The 26,918-nt window shown below is 45.0% G+C and overlaps 1 long non-coding RNA gene across 2 annotated transcripts in view; it reads right to left on the bottom strand.

Moving 5' to 3' along the window:
• The window catches only part of LOC124515333 (uncharacterized), an 84,304-nt gene extending 66,535 nt beyond the window's left edge, over positions 1–17,769 (bottom strand). For both annotated transcript variants that reach the window (XR_006962793.1, XR_006962794.1), the window contains exon 1: positions 16,415–17,769. This is a non-coding gene — a long non-coding RNA (uncharacterized LOC124515333). The remainder of the gene's footprint in view (positions 1–16,414) is intronic.
• Between the last annotated feature and the right edge of the window lie 9,149 nt (positions 17,770–26,918).

Below are 26,918 nucleotides of genomic sequence, written 5' to 3'. Positions count from 1 at the left end.
CGGGCCCTGTGCTGACAGCTCAGAGCCTGGAGCCTGCTTCGGATTCTGTGTCTCCCTCTCTCTGACCCTCCCCCATTCATGCTCTGTCTCTCTCTGTGTCAAAAATAAATAAACATTAAAAAAAATTAAAAAAATAAAATGGTGCATAAATACAACTTCAAACCCTTCCTTCCAACCAAACCAGCACCCCTCAGCCCTCCTATAAGGAAATTCTGGAGTCACCAGCAGCAGAATGTCGACTGTATAGCAGGCCCCAGGAGGCTTTTTCCTCCATGGAAAAGAGGAGAGAATCTTGGGTCTGAAACAACCAGGGTGACAGTGAAAGAGGAAATAAAAAAGGTCTTGGCAGAAAGTCAGTAAGAGATGACTCTAAAGTTGATGAGGATAAAGAGTGGTCTCAACTCAAAGGTTTGCGCTGGTTGGTTGGCCTTCCCATATCTCCTGGCCCCAAGGCCATCCACCCCCAGAAACACATACTCCAGATTGTCCTGCCAAATAGGGATCCTACCTCACCAACCTTGACTGGCTCAGAAGTGTGAGAATCCCTGACCCCCAAACTGGGCTGGAAGGGAGGTCCAGGGAGGGTCAGGCCAAGGCTGCCAGGGAGGATCGGTTCCCAGCTCTCCAAGCCAGAGGAAACTTTCTGAGGGAACTCCTTCTCAGCCCTGCTCATCTCCTTCCGTGGGCAAGGCAGTTTGTGAAGTTCATGGGTTTCTGTGGGCTGGGCAGACCAGCCTTGTCTAGGCCTTTAGGCAACTTGCTCAACTGTTTCTATGGGAAAATCCATGCTAAACGTCGAAGAACCAACTATAAATGAGCCTTTGGAACTCAGTTGCCCCTAACTGGACCCTGTCCACACAGTCAACGTGAGTGAGGAATTTGTTGGTCATTGCCCACAGGCTTTTGCCAGATGGTTGATTTTTATTGCCATGGCTCGTTTTCTCACCATACTCTTTCCCAGCAAATAATTGCTTAAACAGAAATTTATTTTTTTAATTCAGATTTTAAAAATAGATAAACAAGACACTACAGATACAGTTAAATCCTCCCAAAACTCCTCCTCGATTTTGTTGCCTATCCTTATTCTTCAGGTGGGACAATTTCCCTGAATTTGGTCTTTCTCATTCTATGCATGATTCGATAGCTTCACTACATATGTACGTACCCATCAGTAACATATAGGTTTGTTTGCATATTTTCAAACTGGATGCAAATGGTGCTCTGGACTTGCATCTCTGTTACTTAGTTTTTGCTCAACATTGTTTTTGAGATTTATTCATATTAACATGGCCCTAGTGAATTTATTTTTTTATTGATTATTGTTTTTTTTTTTAATTTTTTTTCAACGTTTATTTATTTTTGGGACAGAGAGAGACAGAGCATGAATGGGGGAGGGGCAGAGAGAGAGGGAGACACAGAATCAGAAACAGGCTCCAGGCTCCGAGCCATCAGCCCAGAGCCTGACGTGGGGCTCGAACTCCCGGACCGCGAGATCGTGACCTGGCTGAAGTCGGACGCTTAACCGACTGCGCCACCCAGGCGCCCCTATTATTGTTTTTTTAATTTACATCCAAGTTAGTTAGCGTATAGTCCAATAACGATGTCAGGAGTGGAATCCAGTGATTCGTCCCCTATGTATATAACACGCTGTGCTCATGCCAACAAGTGTCTTCCCCTTACCCGTTTAGCCTATACCCCCAGCCACAACCCCTCCAGCAACCCTCAGTTTGTTCTCTATATTGAAGAGTCTCTTGTGTTTTGTCCCCGTCCATGTTTTTATATTATTTTTTCTTCCTTTCCCTTCTGTTCATCTGTTTTGTATCTTAAATTCCACATGTGAGTGAAGTCATAGGATATTTGTCTTTGACTGACTAACTTCGCTTAGCATAATACACTCTAGTTCTATCCACATTTAATACTCCATTGTGTGTGTGTGTGTGTGTGTGTGTGTGTGTATGCCACATCTTCTTTCTCCATTCATCTGTCAATGGACATTTGGGCTCTTTCCATACTTTAGCTATTGTCAATAGTGCTGCTATAAACACTGGGGTGCATGAATTTTTTTTAAGAGTGGGGGGGGAGCATGATCAGGGGAGGGGCAGAGAGAAAGAGAGAGAGAGAGGATCCCAGGCAGGCTCCACACTGTCAGCACAGAGCCTGACACAGGGCTTGAATTCACAAACCATGAGATCTTGACCTGAGCCAAAATCAAGAGTAAGACACAACCAATCGAGCTACCCAGGCACCCCAATCTAGTGGATTTATCTTCAATTGTAGCATTCTATTATGTAAATACATCACATTACTATTATTAGAGTTGACCCTTGAACAACCACGGGGGTGTGGATGCCCCGCACCGTTGAAAATCTGTGGATACATTTGACTCCCCCAGAATGTAACTGCTAATAGCCTACCATGGACCGGAAGACTTACCTAACACAAACAGTAGATTAACACATATTTTGTATGTTACATGCATTATATACTGCATTCTTGCAATAAAGTAAGCTAGAGAAAAAAATGTTACCAAGAAAACCATAAGGAAGAGAAAATGCAGTTACAGTACTGTACCGTATTTATTGAAACAAATCTGCACATAAGTGGATCTGCACAGTCCAAAACCACACCAAAGGGCCAACCGTGTTCCATGTTCTATGCCCGTTCCTTTCATTGTGGTATTTAAGTGTAGTATTCTATTACATAAAGATACCATAGTCTGTCCCTTAGTTCTCAGAAGTGGAACAGCTGAGTGGTACAGCACGAACAGAGCAGATGATAACGTCCAATAGCGGTTGAGCAAGGAGCATCCCAGCAGTGGCTGGGACTTCCTGATGTTTCACAACCTCAGACACACCTGGTATTGCCAGACTCCTTCGTTTTTTGCCCACGTGATGGACGTGACATGTAATCTCATTTTGGGCACGATCTTTTTTCACAAATTGAAAAAGGATTTTTTTTCAAAATTCTCTTTTAGGTCAGCGGTCCTCAAAGTGTGTTCCGGGAACCCTGAAAGGCACCTGAGAGCCCTTCAGCCAGTCGTTGGGGCCACAACTATTTCCTAAGAGCACCAAGACGTTATTTGCCTCGTTCACTCCCAGTCTCTCACAAGTGCACATGGAATTCTCCAGAGGCACCATGACAGGCACAGGTGCAGCCGACTGTGTGATCACCTAGCTGTCCTCTCTGAAGCCAGACATTAAGGAGGTTGGCAACAGTCTAAAGCAACGCCACTTTTCTAAGGACCTTTACCTTGGCAAAGATGATGATTTCTCATTTTTAAAAAATACGGTACCATAATGGGTTTGTTATCGTTCTTACATGAATTAATAAATATTTTAACTATTTTGGTATTAATTTCTCATGTAAATAAACATCACAAGATATACATATAAACAAAAGCTCTTTGAAGTCCTCAGTAATATTTAAGAGTGTCAAGGAGCCCTCCTGAGACCCAAAAATTGAGAAGTCGCTTGGATAGAGTACACACTTTCGTTCTCACTGCCCACTTAAAGTAATGCCAGCTGACTTTTAGAGCGTGCTTCCTGCCCTGGGCCGTCATGCTAAGTGCCTGAGGGCCACTTTTTCTTTGATCTCCTTGATACTCCTGTAAAGCAGCTACTGTCATTGGCCCCAGCGAGGGAGAGAGCGGGCTGAGGCTGTGGGTGATTGGGTGGTGTGCCTGAGGTCAGGCACAGGGTTGAAGCCCAGCCCCGTGGCCGACCGGCAGAGGCCCCCCGCCCTTCACCAGCCCAGCCTCTGTCCTCCTTCTGTACCCCTCCGGCTTTCTCCTCTTAATCATTCTCTGAGTCAACCATCTTGAAACTATCTACTCATCTTTGAATCATCCTCCCCTTTTCCCTTGAAATGAGGTGAATTCCCTTCCCAGGGCAGCAGAGGGGCGGGGGCTCCGAGGCCAGCTTCCTACAGCTGGAGCTGCATGCAGTGTGAGCATGGCCAGGCCCCAAGCTTCCGGGCAGGGGAGCCAGGAGACCAGGGAGATGCACAGGATGCAGGGCTGGAAACAGAACCCCACCCCCACCCCCACTCCCAAGAGGGCGCTGCTAAAAAGGACAGCATTTGCAGGACGAGATCTGGAAGGCCAGATTGCCAAGGCCTCGGAATAGAAAGGTAGATCCTTTTCCTCTGGATTTCTTTGCTTCGGGCCCATAGGTGGAGAGGAAGTGTTAAAGCCAGACATCTGCCTCTTACTCATATCCATCTCTTAATCTCTCTTCCCACTCACTGACTTTCTTCATTCAGCAAATACAATGGTGTGATAAGTGGGTTGTGGCGGGGTAATAATAACAGCTGACATTTACTGGTGCGAAAGGACGCAGGTGCCTGGAAATGGGGCTGGAGAAGAAAATGAGAGCCAGCTCCTGAAGGAAAGAGATTTTACAAGGAAAGTTTAATCAAAGGAGCAATCTGTTCGGATTCGCTCTTTACAAAGATCCTCTGGCTGCAGAGTGGAGAATGGATTGCCGAAGAGCGAAGCGGAGGCAGAAAATAACGGTGCCTGGAATCGGCATAGGACTAGCAGGGACGGATGAAGTCAAGTGATGGAGCGGCGGCCAGAAGCAAAGATGTGAATGGCTTCTGGTATGCCTCAGATTATTGCCATAGCCTCCTAACTGGATTGCTCACCACCAGGAGTCTTTTCCTTCCAATTAACCCTGGATATCACCACCAGATTAACCTTCCTTATATACGACTTATCACTATAGGAGTCCTAAACACACTACTGATTAAATGCATTTGCTCTAGAGCCAAGTAGCCTGGGTTCAAATCCTATGTCAACCACTTTCCTGTGCCCAAGTTTCCTCACTTAAAAAATGAGACACTGAAAAGAGTGTTTACATCACAGGGTTGCTATGGGTCAATGTATACAAGAGCACTTATACCATTATCTATATACAAGAATCTTCAATTAAAACATTTAAACTATTATAGCATTTGTGTACTCAGAAACCTTCAACAGAAAACCTTCTATTTCCATTTGCTAAAATTCTGCGGCCTCCCTCTCTAGACCCTTCATAATCCAGGCTCACCATGTTACCCAGCCTCATTAGATTCTGTTCCCCAAATGCGTCCATAAATACACCAGACACAGCACCTTTGTGCCTTGGTCACGCTGTTTCCCTCATTTCAAATGCCTTTCCTTTCCCCATCTCCCCTCCCCAATTCTTCTGTCCCTTAAATGCTCATCACCACTTGTAGAACAATGACTCCAAATGCAATGACTGGTGACCATACCTGTGTAATCATTTTGCTCCAAGCAGGACAGCATGTCATTCCTCCCAGGAGGCTATCACCCCAAATAACTCACAAAGCCACTCACGCTCATACTTGTCACTGCTTTCTAAATGCTAAGTACTCACAGAAGGCCCAGAGCATAAACTTGTCTTTCTCATGCTTCGTGGAGCACCATGGATGCCCTCAGAAGCCCATAAATAAAAAATAACTTTGGTATGAGTTAAGTTTTCATCAGGACCATCAGCTATGAAATATTTAAAGGCCCTCTTGGGTTATTAAACCAAACCAATGTTGTGTGTTAAACAGAGACAGGACCAAAAATATATGAATTAATTGACCAAAATATATTTTAAGGGAAGCAAAAACTTACCCTAAACAGGACTTCATAATGCATATGTGCCCTCTACACTTCATGTCTTTTTGTTTTTATGGCTTTATTGAGAAATGATTGACAAACACGAGACTGCCCAATATTAAAGTGCACAGTTTGATAAATCTCATGTTCTCTTAACCACAAAGCTTTGTAACAATCAGCGTTTGTATCAGACTACTTGAAACTCCCTTCTATTTTCAAACATGATCCTGTAATGATAAAACCCAAGTTTGCCTACAATGGAGGCTCTCTGCACCTGTTAGTTACTAGAAATTCCTCTTGGTTGGGAAAATATGTTCCAGAATGTGAAACTCAGAAACCGAAAGGATTTCTTTTTCATTGACAAATTAGAGCTTTGCATTTTCAACCCAGGACATTGGAGGCACTTGATTTGTTCTTGGCTTGGAAATAAAAGATTGTCTCCAAATTGGGGCCCTCCTTAACTATAATCTCTCTATAGATTGCACTCAGTTCAATAGAAGGAGCTTGTTGAGAGACAGAAGAGAACTTCTCTGAGTGTTTTCGGAGAGGTTCACACTGAGAGAATGCCGACCGGTGGATCCTGGCAAATGTTGACTTTTTATTGATTCGCTTATTCAACCAACATTTACTGAGTCCCTGCTTTCTGCTGCTGGGTAGCCCTGCTCCATCAGCAGTTTAGAAACTACTGTGAGACATAAGACACAAATTTCCAGTCCTCACAGTGATCCAGCAGGCAACTGTATCCACCTTCCCGGATTCTTAACTTCTCAATATTTTTTCCATGGAATATTCTGTCTGGAACTGAAGTCTTTCCCCGAGTTCTAGCCAGCTTAGGGTAAGCCCCAACTGTCAATGACTTTCTCAAAAAAAAAAAAAAAAAAAAAAAAAAGACTCCTATTTCCCAAGCCCACAGCTGCCGGCTAATGTCCGGTTGTGAATGGACTCATCACCCAAAGTGGCCCGACCACTGGGTCACCTTGGGCACCTGTCAAAATTACAGATTCTTCGGCCCCAACCCAACCCGATTTGAATCAGCAGTTCTGGGGGAAGGGAGGATTTCCAGATGAGGAAACTGAGGCTCAAAGAGACTAAATCATAGACTGGCATCCATACGTGTGAGTACAGAGCCAAGAAAGGACCCCAGATTTGTTCAGTCCCACCGCCTTGATGCTATAATTAGACACAGGAGGGGGTGTGGAGCCATGTTTGCTGCAGCCCCACCCCCTGTCTTGAGTCACAGCCTCTTTATTCCATTCCCGGAGTCATACATTTCCTCAGCCTCTTCAGAACGTAATCCCGGGTCACGAACTCAAAAGCCCACAATAGACAGGAGGGCACAGGGAAGGACTAGAACAGATTGTGGTGGGGTGAGTGCAGCATCGGAGGAAGGCAAGGAGTCTGGGAAACCAAAGAGTCCTTCCATGTCCAAGCGGGCACCTGCTACTCACCAACCAGCTGTCTCCCAGTGAGAACGTGGGCCCAACAAGATCCAGATTTTCAGGTGAAATCTCAAAATGCCACCCCCCTGGTGGCCTTACGCTGTATAACACTCTGTCTCAGAGACTCGAGAGAGAAAGTCTGTGGTTGGTCTTGAAGAAGCAAGTCGCTGTGCTGTGAACTGCCTGTGGAGGGGGCCACAGGGCAGGGAACTACAGGCAGTCTCTAGGAAGTGAGGGTCTCAGGCCTAGGTCCAAGGAACCGAATTCTGCCAACAAACCCTGTAAGCTTGGACAAAGATCCAAAATTCCGGAAAAGAATGCAGCGCAGCCAGCATTTTGCTTGGACTTTTGTGAGACCTTAGGCAGAGGACCCAGCTAAGCCATGCCCTGACTTTTAACTTACAGAAGCTGCAAGATGATAAATGTGTGTTATTTTAAGCTACCAAGTTGTGGTCATTCTTACAGAGCAATAGAAAACCAATACACTCTCTGAGGTCTGCTCTTCTCAGACAGGGCTTCAAACTCCAGAGGTTCCTTCTCCCCATCTGCCATCGACATTTCCATCCTTAACCACCCGAGTCTCAGCTGGCTGCCAAGAGAGAAATTAATTGGACAAACTGATTTGCCATTTATGACTTATCTCCCCCTGCTAGGGAGTCTTTGCATTTTGAAAGAGAGGGCTTGGAGAGACACTGGCTCAATCAAAGGTATGATTGACTCAAAATGATAGAATTTCAGAAAATCACTACAGAAAAGTAGAAGTAATTTGGTGCCTGGAGATTGTCCCAATGGACCTCAAGCCACACCATTGTCTTTACCTAGCAATAAAAGTCAGCCCAGCCAAAAACACTCTAAACTTGGAAGGGGAGCCAGGAGCCACCTAATTAGGAAGCCTTATTAGGGAAAGTCTCCATTTTCCTCTTTGTTACATAGGAGCCAAGACTGCCCCTGCCTGCCTCAAAAGGTTGTTGTTGCACTGTTGGTGGGAATGCAAACTGGTGCAGCCGCTCTGGAAAACAGTGTGGAGGTTCCTCACAAAATTAAAAATAGATCTACCCTACGACCCAGCAATAGCGCTGCTAGGAATTTGCCCAAGGGATACAGAAGTGCTGATGCATAGGAGCACTTGCACCCCCAATGTTTATAGCAGCACTTTCCACAATAGCCAAATTATGGAAAGAGCCTAAATGTCCATCAACTGATGAATGGATAAAGAAATTGTGGTTTATATACACAATGGAATACTACGTGGCAGTGAGAAAGAATGAAATATGGCCTTTTGTAGCAACGTGGATGGAACTGGAGAGCGTTAAGCTAAGTGAACTAAGCCATACAGAGAAAGACAGATACCATATGTTTTCACTCTTATGTGGGTCCCGAGAAACTTGACAGGAACCCATGCGGGAGGGGAAAGAAAAAAAAAAAGTTAGAGAGGGAGGGAGCCAAACCATAAGAGACTCTTAAAAGCTGAGAATACACTGAGGGTTGATGGGGGGCGGGAGGGATGGGAAAGTGGGTGATGGGCATTGAGGAGGGCACCTGTTGGGATGAGCACTGGGTGTTGTATGGAAACCAGTTTGACAATACATTTGATATTAAAATAAATAAATAAATAAATAAATAAGGTCATTGTGACGATCATACCAGTTGATGTGTGCATGTAAGGTAATGGAAAATACATATTGGTCTCTGCCCCCCAATTACTGGCACAGAGCTCCTTTGTAACTTCCTAGGTGATAGGGATGTCTTGTGTTCTAATAAGGGGAAGCCGGGTGGGCTCCTGGATGTCTCCTGGATGAAAGGTAGTCACAGGAGAGACTAGGCCATGATTAGAAGCTTGGAATTTCCAGCTCCACACCCCCCACCCTCCATTCTCTTGAGGAAGGAGAAGGGCTAGAAATGTAGCTAATCACTGATCGTGTCTCATGAAATCATCATGAAATCCCCATGTAATGGGGTTCAGGCAGCTTCGAGGCTAGTGAACGCATCCATGTACTGGAGGGTGACACACCCCAACTCCATGGGGACAGAAGCTTGGGACCCTCCCAGACCTCACCTTATGTATCTCTTCACCCGGCTCTTCACCTGTTTCCTTCATCAGATCCTTCAATAAACTGTTAAGCATAAGTGTTTCCCTGAGTTCTGTGAACCGCTCTAGTAAAACTAATCAAACCTGAGGAAGAGGCCATAAGAACTTCAATAGTCAATTGGATAGAAGTTGTGGGTAGCCTGGGGACCTACAGTCTGCGTTTCCTGACCGAACTGTTGACCTGTGGGATCTGACCCTAATCCCAGGTAAGTAATGTCAGAATTAAGTCGAACTGTAGAACACCCACTGGTGTCAGAGAATTGCTTGGTGGGGGTCACATATCTGGTGATCGATGTGTCAGAGGCATTGCAAATGTGATAGGCACGTAACAGTAAAGGAAAACACGGGGAGGGAAAGACTGCATTTTTCTACTCAATGTGAAATCACTCTGTAAGTAAAGAAATATATTCATAAAAACAAAATGAAGTGATATGGCAACCACAGGTCACTTAAGCCAAAAAGATCCCGGTGCACACATTATGATTTCAGCCTTGCAGCTTCACTACTGACCTTGCCCCGTCTATTGTCAGATCTTTGTTTCCTGGCCACCTCTCAGTTTCAGCTGGAGGCTCCCAGCATCCATGCAGCTGACAAAGGCCAGGGAGGACTGAGATGACACTCACCTTACACCCCAGCACGTGCTAATCAGGGAGGAAGAGGCCTTTGGGAAGGTCACGCAGATGTCTGCAGAGTCCCCTGACACCAGACCAAAAACAGCCCATGAGAGTCCCCAGGCTCCAAAAATGAAATCACCCCTAGAGGTAGCGAGAGCCCGAGTCCTTCAGACCCAAACAGTCAGGGCCCTGAGACCTCTAGAACTCTCTCTCATCAGCAGGGATTCACTGTAGCCAAATCCCCATTTCAAATGGCAGGAGCAAGCGACCACATTTCTCTGATGTCTATGTGGCTTAGCGCGAATCCCACATTAGGCAAGGTGTTTTATTGTATTCAAATGGATAAGAAAAAGAGTGGGAAGGAAGGACAGATGATGATTTATCCTCTTTATAGTCAAACAGACAGAAAAAAACAAAAACAAAACACATGACCAGAAATAAGCCATTCCTGTTTTAAAGCCAGGGGTGGAAGTCAAGGATCACACAACCGATTGGAAGAGGCAAAAACCCCTCATCCCTCACCTAAATTATTAAATTGTAGAATTTAGTAAGGATAGTAACATAATAGTAATTCTAAAACCAGCCATGACAATACTAAACATTTACTGAGCTCGACATGTGCCTGGCCCGGTGTTGAATGGTTTCCATGCATGCTCTCTCTCAATCCTCACCATAGCCCTGAAGGAAAGCCACCATTATTGCTTTTATTTAACTGATGAAGAGGGGCGCTTGGGTGGTTCAGTCGGTTAAGTGTCTGACTCTTGTTTTCAGCTCAGGTCATGATCTCATGGTTTGTGAGTTTGAGGTTCAAGCCCCACGTCGAGCTCTGTACTGACAGTGAGAAGCCTGCTTGGGATTCTCTCTCTCTCTCTCTCTCTCTCTCTCTCTCTCTCCCCCCCCCGCTTTCTCTCCGTGTCAAAATAAATAAAATAAAACTTTTTAAAAAATAAATCGTTAAAAAAAATAATTGATGAAGAAACCAAAGCTTGGCGAAGTTAGACAATTATACAAGGTCATATACAACTAACAAACAGTAAAGCTGGCTCTTGAAGCGGGCTAGGTCTGCCTCCAGAGCCTGGGCTCTTCCCCATTATGCCATCTTGCCCCCCCAAAATGGATGGGCACAACTCTGCCCCCTTGACCACAAATCTGCTCCTGCTTCTCCCACCCTTGTTCTCCCAAGAGCCTTGTCAGATGTGCCTGGAGAAAGGATTCCCTGCACAGTTCCCCGAACCTCACAATGACCTTCCCTTCTTCAGAGAAAAGGCAATAAGCCCCACACGATACCTGTTAATATTAACAGTAGCATCAACACCATTGGTACTTGCTCCTCTCCAGAAATGAAACATACCGTTTTCAGAAAGTGAGAATCTTCTTTATTGGAGGCAATCTAGATAACTCAGCTTCACCCACAACTTGGTGCCAATAAACAAGTGGATATAGTCTTGGCAACTGAGGAAGAAATTGTTGGCTTTGCCTGGAACACTTTCCTTGTGTGGCCAGGACTTGACCCAAAAGCAATAATACCTTTTTATATTGTTGAGGTACTTTGCAAAACTAGATTTGGTTGCGTCATCTTCTTTAAAGACTTAAAATTAGTAAGCAAGAGACAATTGAGGGCTAATAGGTTTATAGCAGCATCGAAGAAAGAAGCATAGGTTAAAAAAGCATCCAACGTTTGCAACCTGAAATTAACAGTGCATTGGAAGAATGTCAAGTTTAGGCAGAAATGAGAGCAAAAACCATAGGCGCCATAGTAGCCTCTGTGTGGCAGAGTAGATGATCATTAAATGGACATATGGTACCCAAAAAGATCAGCGTTCACTTGAGGTTGCTTTCTCGGTGTTGCTGTTCCACAGAACAGATCTAGTCCTTCGTGTTACAGGGAGTTTCCAGGATTATAGTGGGGACGTGTCTCTAATTATAAAGAAGAAAGGGAAGAAGTCAAAGATGAAAGATTAGAAGGAAGACTGAGGGAAAAGGAAGGAAGGAGAAAAAAGAGGAAAAGCAAAAAACGTGGACTGCAAGTGAAACCCAGGGGGGACAAGTCAAGTCTGTATCACGACAATAAAAAGATTTTCAAATTTCCAAGTATGAAACTTCATGAAACGTAGGCATTAAAAAAATATAAAAACAAAAAAAATCAGATAGCATATTGGAACTCTTGGTATCAGAATCTAACCTGTAATTCAGAAAATAATAATCGCGATGTTTAATGCCACAGGAAGGAGTGGAAGGTCATGGTAAGAGGGAATATTAGTTTGAATGATATCTGTGCTATATAGGTAAACTAAATAGCAGTTTTCCAATTTTCGGTTTTCATAATAATAGCTATCACTTCTTAAGTGCCTTGTGTACCCATCTCTTTGCTAAACACTATTTTTAATACTCTATTTGATTTCATCTTCCCAACAGGTGTACCAGATAACTATAATCATCCTCATTCATGTGTGAGAAAATGGAAAATGAGAGAGGGTACGTTCCTCAAAGATGCCCAGGCAGTAAGAGGCAGAGCTGCTCCTGAGGGCCAGCCCCGTGTGACCGGACTACTCTCAAACCTGCCCGGTCATAAGCGTCACCACCCCACCACCAGCATCCACAACAACACCTACTGAGCAGTTTACGTGGAGGGTCACCTCTAACCCCCACCATAACTCCTTGAGGTGGTAACTATTGTCGCTCCCACTTTACAGAACGGGAAACTGAGTCTCAGTTTAATAATGATTTAATAATGCCCATGTTCACCCAGCTAGCAAGGTGCTACGGTTAGGATATGAACTCAGACAAGCTGACTTCATATGCCAAACCACTGCATGCTTCAATATTCCATACATTTCAGAACTATGAGACTTTCAAACGTACTTACACAAATAATACGGAACTAGCATCTCAACGAATGTGAATGAGTGGCTTGCCCTTTTGCACTCTGAACATGAGAATTAGCATTGAAATCAGATCAAATTCAGTTACAAGTCACCTAATGCAGGGACCCGTCAGTTGTGTTTTATTTCCAGTTTCTCATTTTGGTGGAAAATGCTGTAACGAGTTCATTGCGATAAATCACATTAATAGCCTATCGGGATTAGACATTCAAAAAAGGAGCTGATGGGGGCGCCTGGGTGGCGCAGTCGGTTAAGCGTCCGACTTCAGCCAGGTCACGATCTCGCGGTCCGTGAGTTCGAGCCCCGCGTCAGGCTCTGGGCTGATGGCTCAGAGCCTGGAGCCTGCTTCCGATTCTGTGTCTCCCTCTCTCTCTGCCCCTCCCCGTTCATGCTCTGTCTCTCTCTGTCCCAAAAATAAATAAACGTTGAAAAAAAAAAAATTTAAAAAAAAAAAAAAGGAGCTGATGGCGAGTCTTACTATCTTTCTAAAGCAACAGTACATGAACAAATTCAAAGCAATATTCTAAACAGAAGACAGTGAAGAAATCTGGAAACCCTTCCCTACTTCAGGCTTTGAGGTGTATGTATGTTTTGTGGACACAAACAACCTGGGCCAGTAGGTCTCGGTAAATGATTGGGACTTCAGCCATATTTGTCTGGCAATGAGCAGGAAAATTAACAAACTCTGAAGAGTTCAGCTTCTTCCTTTTCCACTCTCTTCCTGCAGCTACACTTTCACAATGCATTGACCAAGTTGTAGGTGTTTATCTATCTAATGACCGAGAGGTACTCTAGAACGCACACATTTTATGAAACGTGGCTCAGTCAGGAGGAGTCACGTTTTTATGCTGCATTAAAACGTGAGCCAGTGACTTCGCCCAGGAAAGTTACATTTCTTGCTCCCACAGAGGGCTATGTCAACTGAACAACTCCCCAGAGTACCCGTCCTTCTTTGGGGACATAGTCATCCAGGCTGCTTCACTATCTCGGCACCTGGCCTGCAAGCTCACAGCAGCACCGGGAGCGGAAAAAACAGAGCGACAGGATCCCACACAGGCTCTGACCAGCACATCTGCTACTCTGCTGACAGTTCAAGGGCCAGCATTTGACTCACGGATGAGAGGGCCCAGAAACGTAAGGAAGCACACGCATGCCTAGCGGGGAATAAATGTCTGACACCGAGCATCATATACACGTTTCTGAATTATTACTACCACTGTCGCTGCTGTCACTACGAATACCATTTATTTATTAAAACCGATGTTTGTTTCATTCATTTTTTTTAAAAGAACAAATTTGGGGTCTTCTTAATTCCACTAAGATCATTTTGCTTCATTAATTTTGCTTCTGTATTTAAACGTCTGCAAACTCGTCCGTTCTTCGGGATTTTGTTGTTGTTGTTTCTTTTGTATCTTTTTAAGCTGGGTACTTGATGTTCAATCTTTCTTGTTTTCTAATAACCTTCAGGCGAGAAATTTCTCTCTGAATGCCACGTGGGCTGCTTTCTACGGTTTTGATACCTGCTACTTTCCTTGCAGTTTCATTCTGAATATTTTGCGATTTTACCCTGACTCCCTCTTTTTTTTTTTAATTTTTTTTGAACGTTTATTTATTTTTGAGACAGAGAGAGACAGAGCATGAGTAGGGGAGGGCCAGAGAGAGAGGGAGACACAGAATCTGAAACAGGCTCCAGGCTCTGAGCTGTCAGCACAGCGCCCCACGCGGGACTCGAACTCACGGACCGCGAGATCATAACCTGAGCCGAAGCCAGACGCTTAACCGACTGAGCCACCCAGGCGCCCCCTGACTCCCTCTTTTATCCAAAAACTGAATTACTTAGGAATGTGTTTTAATTCCCAAATGTATAGATTTTGAGTGACTCTCTTGTTGTTAATTTATAATCATATTACATTGTAATTAAATAACATGATACCACCTATATGATAATAAAAGACAAGGGGTGCCGGGGTGGCTCAGTCGGTTAAGCGCCCGACTTTGGCTCACAATTCATGAGTTCGGGCCCCACGTCAGGCTCTCTGCTGTCGGTGCAGAGCCTGCTTTGGGTCCTCTGTCTCCCTCTCTCTCTGTCCCTCTCCTGCTCGTTCTCTCTCTCTCTCTCTCTCTCTCTCTCTCTATCTCTCTGTTTCTCTCTCAAAAATAAATAAACATTTAAAAAAATATTTAACATGTAATTTCTTTTGTAGCCCATTAGTGCTCTATTTATCTCACTCTCTAAAACAAGGTAAATAATTACATTGGGAGCTTTTACCAAAAAACCTATAGCCCAATGCTTCTTCAGACTACTGGGTCCGAATCTCCAGGGGCAGGGCTAGGCATTGTATTTTCACCTGCCCCTTCACGTCCACCACAGCAATCACATACACCACTGGTTGAAAACCTTTGCTCCAATGATTTTGTAGATCTGGAGTTTGAGGAACTGGGAAATTAGGAAAATATTGCAGGAGGAGCAGACTGGGTTGTAGTAGAAATGAACAATTCTTCCTGGTCATATTAAGTAACTGTATCTGTTCAGCACTGTATCTCCCTTATTGCATACACAGTGCCTGGCACAGAAAAGGCACCAAGAAACATGGATGATTAGATCAATCACGTTGCCTATGCAACTATGAGCATTACATAATGATAGCTAATAGTGTGTATAACAGAAATAAACTTTATTTCATCCTCTGAAATACCAATCACTTGTGAGAAGGTGTGACAACATTTCCGTTACTTTTGTATCTTCTCCCCACGCACAATGTTGAGCACACAGCAAACACTTCATAAATACGTCTTAAATGTAATTTATAAACACATGCTTTCATTTTTTCTATTGCCGCCGGAATAAATTATCACAAACACGGTGGCTTAAGAGAACGGAAATTGATTATCTCAGAGTTCGGGAAGTCAGAAGTTCCACATGGGTCTCCCTGGACTAACCAAGGTGTCAGCAAGGCTACATTCCTTTCTGGAGACTCTAGAAAAGAATCTATTTTTCTCCCCTTTTCCACTTCCAAAGGCTGCACATGCCTTAGCTTGTGGCTCCCTTCAAAGTCATCCGTGGGAGGCCTTCCTCACAGTGCCATTTCCCTGTTTCTGAGTTTTGTTTTGTTTTGTGTGTTTTTTTTTTTTTTTTTTTTTTTGCCTCTGCCTTGCCCTGTAAAGGAATCCCATGATTACACTGGCCCACCAGATAATCCAGCATAATCTCATTATTTTAAGGCCAGCTGATGAGCAAGTTTAATTCCATCTGCAGCCTCCATTCCTCTTGCCATGTAGTGAAACATACACACCATTTCTGGGCAGGAATACCTTTGCAGGGGGCCCTTATTTGGTCTACCACAACATGTAAAACAAAACAAAACACCCAGGAAGAACAGAGGAAGAAATACTGGGCAAGAAGTGAATGGCCAAAATGGAGTGGTAACATTAATAACAATAATAAGTAACAAGATTCTGGAACAAAGCAAAAAAATTCTCTAGTCAATGCTACTAACTAAATTTCAAGGGAGCACTGGGAGCACACACATGCACACACACTCACGAAGCCACTAATATCCTGGTTAACTGATGCCACAGCTGGGATATAACCATTTCCTAATTAGACAAACTGAGCAAGAAATGAGTGACATTTTGTTATATATAGAACTTTCGCAGAAAAAGTTCCCAAATTCCTTTCCTACTGGAGACAGATTATTTTCTTGCCCCCTCCATTCCAGCTCACCTCTAACATTTCTGGAAATTTTCTAGGAGGATGGATAAAAGTCTCAATACTTGCTTACCTGACTTAACCCATCACTGTGCAAGGATGGCCGGTGACTGTCCCCGCGTACTCACGAAATGGAGCACCACCGCCCTGGTTTCAGGCGAAGTCTGGTCAGCATCACCCCCTCGTGCAGAGAGGCAGAGAAATCATTCTCTGTGGTTACCCAACCAATTTGCTGGATGAAACTTCTCGGCTAAAACTCCATGGAAACCAGTTGTTTGGACAGTGATGTTCCCCAGAGATTTTAGAATCAACGTTTTCATCATTCGAAACCTACATATTGGGAAATCTCTCCAAAATATTGCGCAACAAGAACAATGGTACTGAATCAATACTGCGTGAAAAGATACAACAGTAAAAAACAAATCCTTCATTTCCACGCCTTGGAAAGAGCACTCCGAACGTGATTGCGACAATTCTTTCTGGCTGTGAACCTCCGTTCTTTTCCTGTTCCACAGAGTCGGTAAAATACCAGTATTCTTTTGCATGTTTGGGACATTTAAAAAAAAAAGGTTTTGGGTTGTTGTTTCTGCTGTGTTGTTTTTGTTGCCGTCTGTGGTCCCCTTCTGGTTTGAGCTGGCAGTGTGGCTTCCTTGAGTGGCTTCCTTCCCCTTGTCATTTGTGGAAATAGTGACTAGGATACCAAGCTAGTTAGAACTGTAAGCAAAGTGAGATTGGACAGGCTAACAAAGCTGTCTCTTACAAGTACGTGAGATTTCAGCCCAAGCCGGAGTGACATCGCACACACGACTGCCCATTCCAGCTGGAATTTGTGACTCTTTGACACCTATTTGGCTACTTAGAAGCTATTTTTACCTCTTTTCTATTTTTGCTCTGAATAGGTTAGTGTGAATTAGTTATGTTTTGGCAAGATGAAATATTGCTATATTTTTTCAATGTGCCAAAGTCCTGAAATGGGATGAAAGTTCCTTGGTTCTGGGACCAGAGCGGGGCAGGGGGGGGGGGGGGCCCTTTCAATGTTTATGACAACTTGATATAAAACCAGTGTAAATATCCATTAATAGAATACGTAAGTGTGGTTCATCTGTATGATGATGTGGTTATGGACTGTGTATACCACATACACATACGCTGACTGGAAAATACATTTATTGTCATATTGTTTTGATAGGGGAGGAGGGAGCTTGTGGATAGAAAAATGTTTCCCTCTTTGTCCCCCAGCAGACAGTCCTGAGATGTAGTTCATAAGCCCCTCGGGAGGTGCCAGCAGGTCAGTAATGCATCCTTCTGTTGGCTGTCCCTCTTTCCCCGATTCACTCCCTCAGTCCTTACCCCTGCTCCCTGCCATCATCTCCTTGCCATCACAAAAGCCTTTGTCTCAGGTTTTGCTTTTGAGAGAAGCTGGGCTGCCTGGGTGGCTCAGTCAGTTAAGTTCAGTTAAGTTCGACTCTTGGTTTTGGCTCAGCTCATGATCTCTCGGTTTCATGAGTTCGAGCCCCACATCAGGCTCCGTGCTAACAGCGCGGAGCCTGCTTGGGATTCGCTGTCTCTCCCTCTCTCTCTGCCCCTCTCTGACTCACACTGTCTCAGTCTCTCTCCAAATAAATAAACTTAAAAAAAAAAAAAAGACACTGTCAAATGAGAACATGATGTTTACAGCTGCTGTACCCACCTTGCAACCCCGAGGGGAAGACAAAGAGAATTGCCAAGAAACTGACCCAGATCTATGGCATCACTGGGCTACAAGAACAACCATGTACCTCTAGACATCTTGTTCCATGAAAAGAATAAACCCCTATTAAGTCACTCGCTCTTGGGGTTTCTGTTATTTGCAGCCAAAAGTACTTTAATTTTTTTTTTAACATTTATTTATTATTGAGAGACAGAGACAGAGCATGAGCATGGGAGGGGCAGAGAGAGGGGGAGACACAGAATCCGAAGCAGGCTCCAGGTTCTGAGCTGTCAGCACAGAGCCTGACGCTGGGCTCGAACTCACAAACTGAGAGATCATGACCTGAGCCAAAGTCAGATGCTTAACCGACTGAGCCACCCAGGTTCCCCCCCAAAAACACCTTAAATGATACTCATGACCGATCAACATCCTTCTTGGGAATGCTTTATTTAGCTGAAGGCAAGGGATAAGCCGTCTGCACGGGAAGCCTGGAGTGGGGAGCCAGGCAGCTTCTCGTGACCAGAGTTCCAGCTTGTGGAGAATGCTGGTCTGAGAAAAGCAGAGACAAAAGGCCAAGAGACTGAGTCCTGTGGTTTAAATTCTTCTGCCAGTGAGTTCCTCTTTTTGCCCCAAATGGTCGAGGTAGAGTTTCTATCACTTGCAAACAGAAGTCCCACCTAAGTGAAGTATGAGCACGTCCTTGTTAAAAAAAAAAAAAAAAAAAAAAGAGGGAGTGTAGCGTGTGAGCATATGTTCCTCTAAGCATGCAAAAAAAATGCGGATAGAGGTACTGACAGTAACTAGTAAGACTGGGTCATCATTTCTCTGGGAGAGTTGGAACAGAGTAGGTTCGGGACACACGCATCATGTTTACTTTATAATCTTCTCGATGTTTAAACTTGTTCTTACCAGCTTATGCCATTTATGTAATTTTAAGAGGCTAAAAACTTCAGAAACCCTGAGCTAATAAGTGTGTGTTGCTTTGTGCCATTAAATTTGAGATATGCGGTAACTGAAAACTAATAGGCGGGATTCATTACAAACTTGAGATCCCCTGCTTTACAAACGACCCAGCAAACCTCAGACAGCAACCACAGATTCCAAGACCACATAAAACTAGCAACAACGTGCCCAGTAAGGGACTGAGGCTGGGAAGTTGTATCCAATCTGCCTCTGACTACGGCCCCCAACCCCCCCCCAACATAGTTTCCATTTCCCCAAAAGCCAACCCTAGTAAGTCCACAGTGTAAGTTTTAAACAAACAAACAAACAAACAAAACAGCATGTTTGCTATACAAATAAAAGCAAGCTCATCCACTCACCCCTCTCCAGCCCAGTGCATTTCTAGACAGAAAAATCTAGAACGGCCACAGCCCCGAGCGTCTGCACAAGTAGCCTGCATCACTCAAGGAGGTGAGCAGTATGCTGGGCCAACCTAAGCACCCAGGCTGGTGGGATGGAACCAGGACCAGAAAGGAAGGGGTCATGGGAAACTGATACGGCTGGCTCAGCCACAAGCCACTAGGTAAATGGACCAAAGTGCGTAATTGTAAGGACATGACACTCTCGGGGCGGAGATGGCATCACCAAGTGGAGCACAGACAGCTAAAAGAAAGGCCGGTGACAGTTCTGAGCAATGCCGGCTGGACCCCAAATGTTGGCTGGAGGAGGCTAAGGGGCTGGAGACAGCACCTGAGGATAGGTGGGACCCAGAATTCCAGGCAGGGATACCGAGGCAGAAGTTCAAGGGTCTGAACAGCAAGAGCTATAGGTGCTTACTTACTGGATGGGGAGTGCTCGTATTTTGCTTCATTCTCCCAAAAACCCCGTGAGGGGGGAATTTTTATTATCTCCATTTTTCAGATGAAGAACCTAAGGTAGGCAGATGTGTGATTTGCTCAAAATCACACAGCCCAGTATATTAGTCGGCTCAGGCTGCTGCAGCACAGCACCACGGCCTGGGTGGTTTCAGAACAAAAATTCATTTCCTCGGCATTCTGGAGGCTCAAAGAGCAAGATGGCCGTGCTTGGCAGAGTTGTTCTCTGGTGAAGCCTCTCTTCCTGACTTGCGGACGGCTGCCTTCTTGTCGCCCTCGTACAGCCTTTCTTTCATGTGGGGAAAAGAAAGATCACTGGCTTCTCTTTCTCTTTTTTTTTTTTACTAAAAAAATTCTTTAAATGTTCATTTATTTTTGAGAGAGAGAGACACACACACACAGAGGGCAAGCAGAGGGGTGGAGAGAGAGGGAGACACAGAATCTGAAGCAGACTCCAGGCTGTCAACACAGAGCCTGATGCGGGGCTCAAACCCACGAACCATGAGATCATGACCTGAGCTGAAGTCGGACGCTTAACCGACTGAGCCACCCAGGCACCTCTCTCTCTCTTCTTATAAGGACACCCATCCTATCAGATTAGGGGCCCACCCTTATAAACTCATTTAACCTTAGTGACCTTCTTAAAGGCCCTATCTCCAAGTACAGTCACATTGGGAGCTAAGGCTTCAGCATATGAACTTGGGGGGTGGAAGGAGGAGACACAATTCAGTCTGGAGCTAGCTATTCGCAAACAGACAGTGGGATTCCAGAGCCTGATGTTCTTTAGGTGTGTATATTTTTATGTTTTATTGAGGTATAAATTAAATATTATAGTTCAGTGCTTTTTGAATAAATGCATACATCCATGTGACCCACATTCCTAGCAAGAACTATATACAGTAATTCTCTTGACCACTACGCTCTCCCGTACTAGCCGCTGACAGGAGTGTTAGATTTCATGGCAGCCAGGAGTCATTTCTGGTACTGCACACACAAGCTTTGCTCCCAGAAAGACTCGATTCTGAGTGGGAGCGCTCTCTCGAGTGATGTCTCCCTACCCCCCTCTCCCCCCCCCACCTGCACACACAGCCTCCTTGCCTGGGTCAGCCCTTATCTCTGCTGCTCTGTGCTGGATCCCAGGAGACTGACCCTTGTGAGCTGTGTTTCCCGGGGTATTTTGCCCCCCCCACCGCCCTCTCTGCCGAAGGCAGTGTCTCTGGCATCTCCTCTCTGGCTCCAGCTTTCACCAGACAGACCCAAGGTGGTTTTCCACCACACGACCCTCATGCCTCCCCCACTTTAGTAAACAAGCATCTCCCCCCTGTTGGCCTCCAGTTTAGAAGTAACTGTGGCTTTCAGCTGTTACTGTTCTTTGGGTTCTCAGCTCTCCCCCCACCCTCCTGTATAAACAGTTACGTGCATTAAATTCCCTCTGTTTCAACTGCTCAGCACGGTCTCTCTTTTCCTGGTTACACCTTTATAGAACACTGGTACACTCTCTACTCGTCAGGACCAGCTCAGAAACTGCGGTGCTTCTAGGGGTTAGATGGAGCCCACCCACAGAGGCTGAAAGCTGGAGGACTCATCAGCACAGATTTCCCCAAGTGGGATGGGGGGCGGGGGGGGGGGCAGGGACCGTATTTACATTTGTTCTGCGCTGGTTGACATCTGGTTGGGCCACCTTGTTAGCAAATTAGCGCCTACCTCCAATTCATTCCTTGCCCAAGGCTCACCTGGTCTTCAGGTGGACCTCTGCAAGCTGTCAAGACTAGAGAGGCTTTTATCACCTGGCTCTTCAGCTATTGTCATGACACTAAGCTACTAATTGGATTTGCCCGACTGCCACTTATTTTCAAAAACACATGTTCATCTCGTGAAGCGGTTGGGAAGAAAAGAGTGACTGAGGAGAGCAAGACGGGACACTGCAACAAGAGAAGCCTTCAACAGCCTGGGGGTATCCCCTGGGATCCCGCCAAGTAGCTTAGGGGGTCGGGGAGGAAGCCTGCAACGGAGGCTTAAAAGAGACAGAATGCCTGGCCACTCCGGTTCCAGGTCAGCAGCCTCTGGCGCACTGTAAAATCTGTACGGAGTAGATCCCCAGGACCACAGCAGAAGGACCTCCATCTTGACTTTGGCTGCAAAACAAAGCCCTGTCTTCCAACAGCCTTTGGCTCCAGGAGGGAGAACCAGGAGGCAGACTGCACCCCAACTGGCTCACTGCCCCATATCCCGGGCCTTCTCCAGATCGGTAACCGCTGTGAGTCAACTTTCCTTTTCTCGCCTCACCCCACCTAAGTAACGGCTGTTGGCCTGTCCCGCCTGCAGGAGCAGGAGCCCTGCTGGCAAGAGGTAAAAGGAGAGCAGACAGTCCCCGCTTCTCTTTCCCCCTGCGTGATAAATCACTTCGGCCCGGAGAAATGTTGTGAAACAACCTGGCAGCTAATGGGAGAAATGTAACCCAAAAAAAGAAAGAAACGAAGAAAGAATCCTGTTAGTCACAGAGCTTTTCATCTGAACCGCCAAGCAGGCCCTGGCTTTCTGCGGGAATAATAAAATCACACTGTGTTAGCTCCCTGAACAAAGGCAGCTCCCTCGAATGTAACTCTTCAGGGCTTCGGAGTTGGATTAGTTTTCCCCGGGCCAAGGCACACATGAAAAGGAGAGACCAAGTGCCCTTCAGAAAATCAAAGACGGAAATAAGCTTGCTATTCAAACGAGGAAAGCACAGGCCGTGGGGCAGCTCCGCTCTGCGGTCCGTTCAACACCTGGTGAACAACCAGCATGGTCCCCGCCCGAGCTGGAATTTTCCCACAGCGGGCCGGCAACCTTACAGGCCCAGGCGCACGCCAGCACTGTCTGCTGGCCCTTGGAAAATAGGGTGAGAAGGAAGGGCTGGAAGAGGTACTCCGTGCCAAAGGAAAATCACAAAAGCTGAAAGTTCTTGTAAGAGAAAGACCTCAAAGCAGGAGGCTGGAGTTATTTTAGAGGTAAAGAAATACTCTTTGTGGAGATGTGTGTAGAAACACACACACACACACACACACACACACACACACACAAAGAATGTATGATATCATATGATAGGAACAAAATGTTCTCTCCACAATAAAAAGCCAGTACGGAATTGGTTATTTTAACATCACCTCAGCCTAATGCATGCCACCTAGGCAGCAGTCTGTTCGAGGCAGAGAAATTGGGGCTTGGTAACTCTATCTTAGCCTTCTCCACCCTCCCACCCCATCCTGCCAAGCGCCTGCCTTCAGCAACCCCTTCTTCCAAAGGCATCCAGGACTCTCAGGATTCTCTGAGAAGACTGTTCCTCTAAATTATTCATAATCCAGTGCCACTTACGTCCACCCTTCCCTTCCCAGAAGTATTTGCTACGTAAGAATCCGGCAAAGATGAGCAGTGCCTGAGCACACAGTCACTCCTGATAAAATTTCAAGCACCTGTAGAGATTTCATTAGGGGTGGGAGGAGAGGCTCTTACCCTTAGCCTGTATCATACGACAAATAAAAATATACTGTAAACTTGACCTCTTTTAGAGCATTAATTCACAGTGAACGGGTGTGAGAACATTACTTTTTAAATGCTGACTTTCAAAACTTGAGATCACAACTTTCAATCAAAATAGCCATGTGCCTAAAGAAGGCCAACAGGAAAATACTTATGAATTTATTTCCAAATCGCGTTCTCCTCGTGTTTGAGCTTTTATATCTATAAAGGCGTGGGAAAACTTTTTACAATAACCAACAAGACTTTCTACAATCCTGATTGTAAAAAGCAATTGCTATCCTGATTGTAATATGATACCATACATTGTGTGTGTGTGTGTGTGTGTGTGTGTGTGTTTCTAAACACATCTCCACAAAGAGTATTTCTTTGCCTCTTGTTGATCTTGCCACACTTCTTTTCTAGCGGTGCACCAAAAAATTTTGGAAGTGCCTGGTCCTGGTAAGGATAAAATACAATGAATGGTCTATGTTCATAGTTATAAGTGTAAGGGATTCCGATTATAAAATTGACATCCTCATTCCCGATTATGTCAGACTATTACCAGACAGTTACAATAATCCCTCTCAACCGCGTGCTCTTTTTTGAGGTGACTTTGCCACTCTTTGTTCCCAGCAGGAATTGGAGTCTACTTCCTCTCTCCCCTTGAATCTGGGCTGGCTTTGTGACTCGCTCTGACCGACAGAATCTGGCAGGAGGGACTGACTCAGTGTGATTTCTAGGCTCAGGACTTAGGAAGCCTTAGAATCTCCATCTCATCCTCTTGGAGCCCCACGCCTCTGGGTAAGGCCGTTCAGCCTATACTACTAGAAAGAGTCTCCTGGAGAAGCACCAAGGCGCCCAGCCCCAGCCGTGTGAGTGGAGCCGTACTGCACCCTCCAGCCCTAGTCACAACCGGCCCGCATATGGAGAAGAGAGACAAGTCTTCTCCACGAATCCTGCTCAAATTGCAGACCTCCAAAATCACAAGCGGATTAATTCAGTTTGTTTGGGGGTAGTTTGTTCCATAGCAGTAGACAACCAAAACACCAAGCTCTTACAAAAATGACTAAATTATGCATAGCTATCCAGACTTGACACATTAAAGACGTTTGACCTCAGAAAGCATAATCTGTCTCAGTACAAACACGTGAATGATCAAAGTCCAAGTTACGCTCCAAATCAGAGATCGCTCCCCAAACACTCACGCTCTCCATCTTCTAGGGGAGTGGTTCTCAAAGGGTGGTCCTGGACCAGCATTAGCAGCAACACCTGGGAACTTGCTACAAATGCAATTTCTTGCCTCTTACTGAATGAGAAACTTGTGTTTCAACAAGCCTTGCAGGTGATTCTGATGCATTTACAACTGCTGTTCCATAGCCATAACACTTCTTTGGGTTTTTTGTTTTGTTTTGTTTTGTTTAATATTTGTTTATTTTTGAGAGAGAGAAAGCGAGAGACAAAGCATGAGTGGGGGAGGGGCAGAAAGAGAGGGAGACAGAATCTGAAGCGGGGCTCCAGGCTCTGAGCTGTCAGCACAGAGGCCAATATGGGGCTCGAACCCACAAACCCTGAAATCATGACCTGAGCTGAAGACGGACGCTTGGCTGAGCCACCCAGGCGCCCCTGTAGTAAACACACTTCTGATGTTTAACTGGAATATCTGGCCACCTGGATAAAGACTAGGTAAAATGGCCAGGTAAGGCCACAGCTAAGTTTAGGTCAGCAAGAAGTAAGCAAAAATGGGAAAATGGCTGTCCCCTTGTCTGTGTTGTTCACCTTCATGCTGGCTGGAATTCAGATGTGATGGCTGGAGCCCCAGAAACTGTCTTAGACCATGAGATGATCCTTGGGAATGAAGCCATGCACAGCAGAACAACAAGAGGGAAGGAGAGAGAGTCCTGACGCTACGGAGCTGCCACACTGGCTCTGGACCACCTCCTTGACTTCCTGAACATGACCAAGAAATTCCCATTTTGCTTAAGCCTCCGTTTTTTGTTTTCTGTTCCTCCTAGTCAGATCTGACTCTAACTAATACACCATCCTAATAAAGTAGCCTAATAAAGTCGTCCTCCTTCCTCTCCCCTACTGAGATATTCTTTAATATACAAATGTCTTATTCTCCTTGCTTGTCACAGGCTATCTTTCAGATTATTCCTTTAGTTGCTTATTAACTATCTCCCTATTTAACCAGAAACTCCATGAGGAGAGTTTTGTTTTCCTTGTCATCCAGTCCTCAACATCTAACACACGTCTACCCTTACAATAGACTTGGTGAATATTTACTGAATCGAATGGACAGATGGAAGGGTGGATGTAGGCAAACCAGATCTGTCCAGTTTTACAGCACTGATAAAATGACCAAGCCTCAAAATAAATCTTTCTTTTAAACACTGACGGTCCACCGAAACTACCTCCCCCCCAACATCCCACCTCTGCTCCACATTTTAATCTGAATATGAAGTAATAATACTAATAGCCACCACTTTTTTAAGCCTTCAAAGGTGCCAAAGACAAATTTCACGAGAGGGGCATTTTACAGTATACCTGACCGGTATCCCTCAAAACTGCCAAGGTCATCAAAAACATGAAAGTCAGAGAAATTGTCACAGCAAAAGGAACCTAAGGAGACACAACTACTGGGTGCAATAGAGTATCCTGGCTGGGTCCTAACACCGAAAATGATGTTACCCAAAAACTAAGGAAATCCAAATAAACTACAGACTTTGGCTACTACTAACGTATCAATATGGGCTCATTGATTGTTAACAAATATACCTACTACTGCAGAATGTTAATGAGGAGAAACTGAACTTGAGGCAGGGTGAGGGGAGGATATATAGGTATATATATTCCATACTGTTTCCTTTTTTTGTGGATCTAAAACTGTTCTAAAAAATGAAATCTACTAATAAAAACAAAGACTTCCATATATTAACTCCTGTTAGGCATACTAACTCCCATAAAGACTTAAATAGGTACTATGATGAGTCCTATCTTATAGACACGAGAGTACACTAAGTTTAGGGGCACCTGGGTGGCTCAGTTGTTTGAGTGTCCAACTTCGGTTCAGGTCACGATCTCACAGTTCATGAGTTCGAGCCCTGCATTGGGCTCGCTGCTGTTAGTGGAGAGCCCGCTTCTGATTCTCCGTTCCCCCTCTCTCTCTCTGCCCCCCCCCAATAAAACTTAAAAAAAGTACACTAAGTTCGGTTTCCCTGACACCTTGAGGCTTAAGCCATATGTTTCTTCTGGATCAAAATTTATTTGATGTAGTCGTTTAAATAATGCACATTGATTAATGTATGTCATCCAGGGACCAAGCTTAGGTAATGCTATGAAAAGAGTCAAAACTGGGAAGGCAGAAAGGGCTTTGGATCTGCCTACTGAAATTCCAAGGGCGCAGCTAAGCATTGTAAAGAATGTACAATTCTAAAATGTGTTAGATTTACATGCTGACAGCACATACACTCCTCCAACAGCTAGAAACAACTGAGCTTGATGTCTAATTATCAAGAATATTATTTAATATGAAGCCACCAGATGGCACAGATTGTCAAGAACACATAAATCATACA

Source organism: Lynx rufus, unplaced genomic scaffold, assembly GCF_022079265.1.
Source record: "Lynx rufus isolate CCGP_SWC_20201006 ecotype Redwood Valley unplaced genomic scaffold, mLynRuf1.p SCAF_2, whole genome shotgun sequence".
In the NCBI taxonomy this organism is placed as follows: Eukaryota; Metazoa; Chordata; class Mammalia; order Carnivora; family Felidae; genus Lynx; species Lynx rufus.
This window is presented reverse-complemented; position numbering and strand designations above follow the sequence as displayed.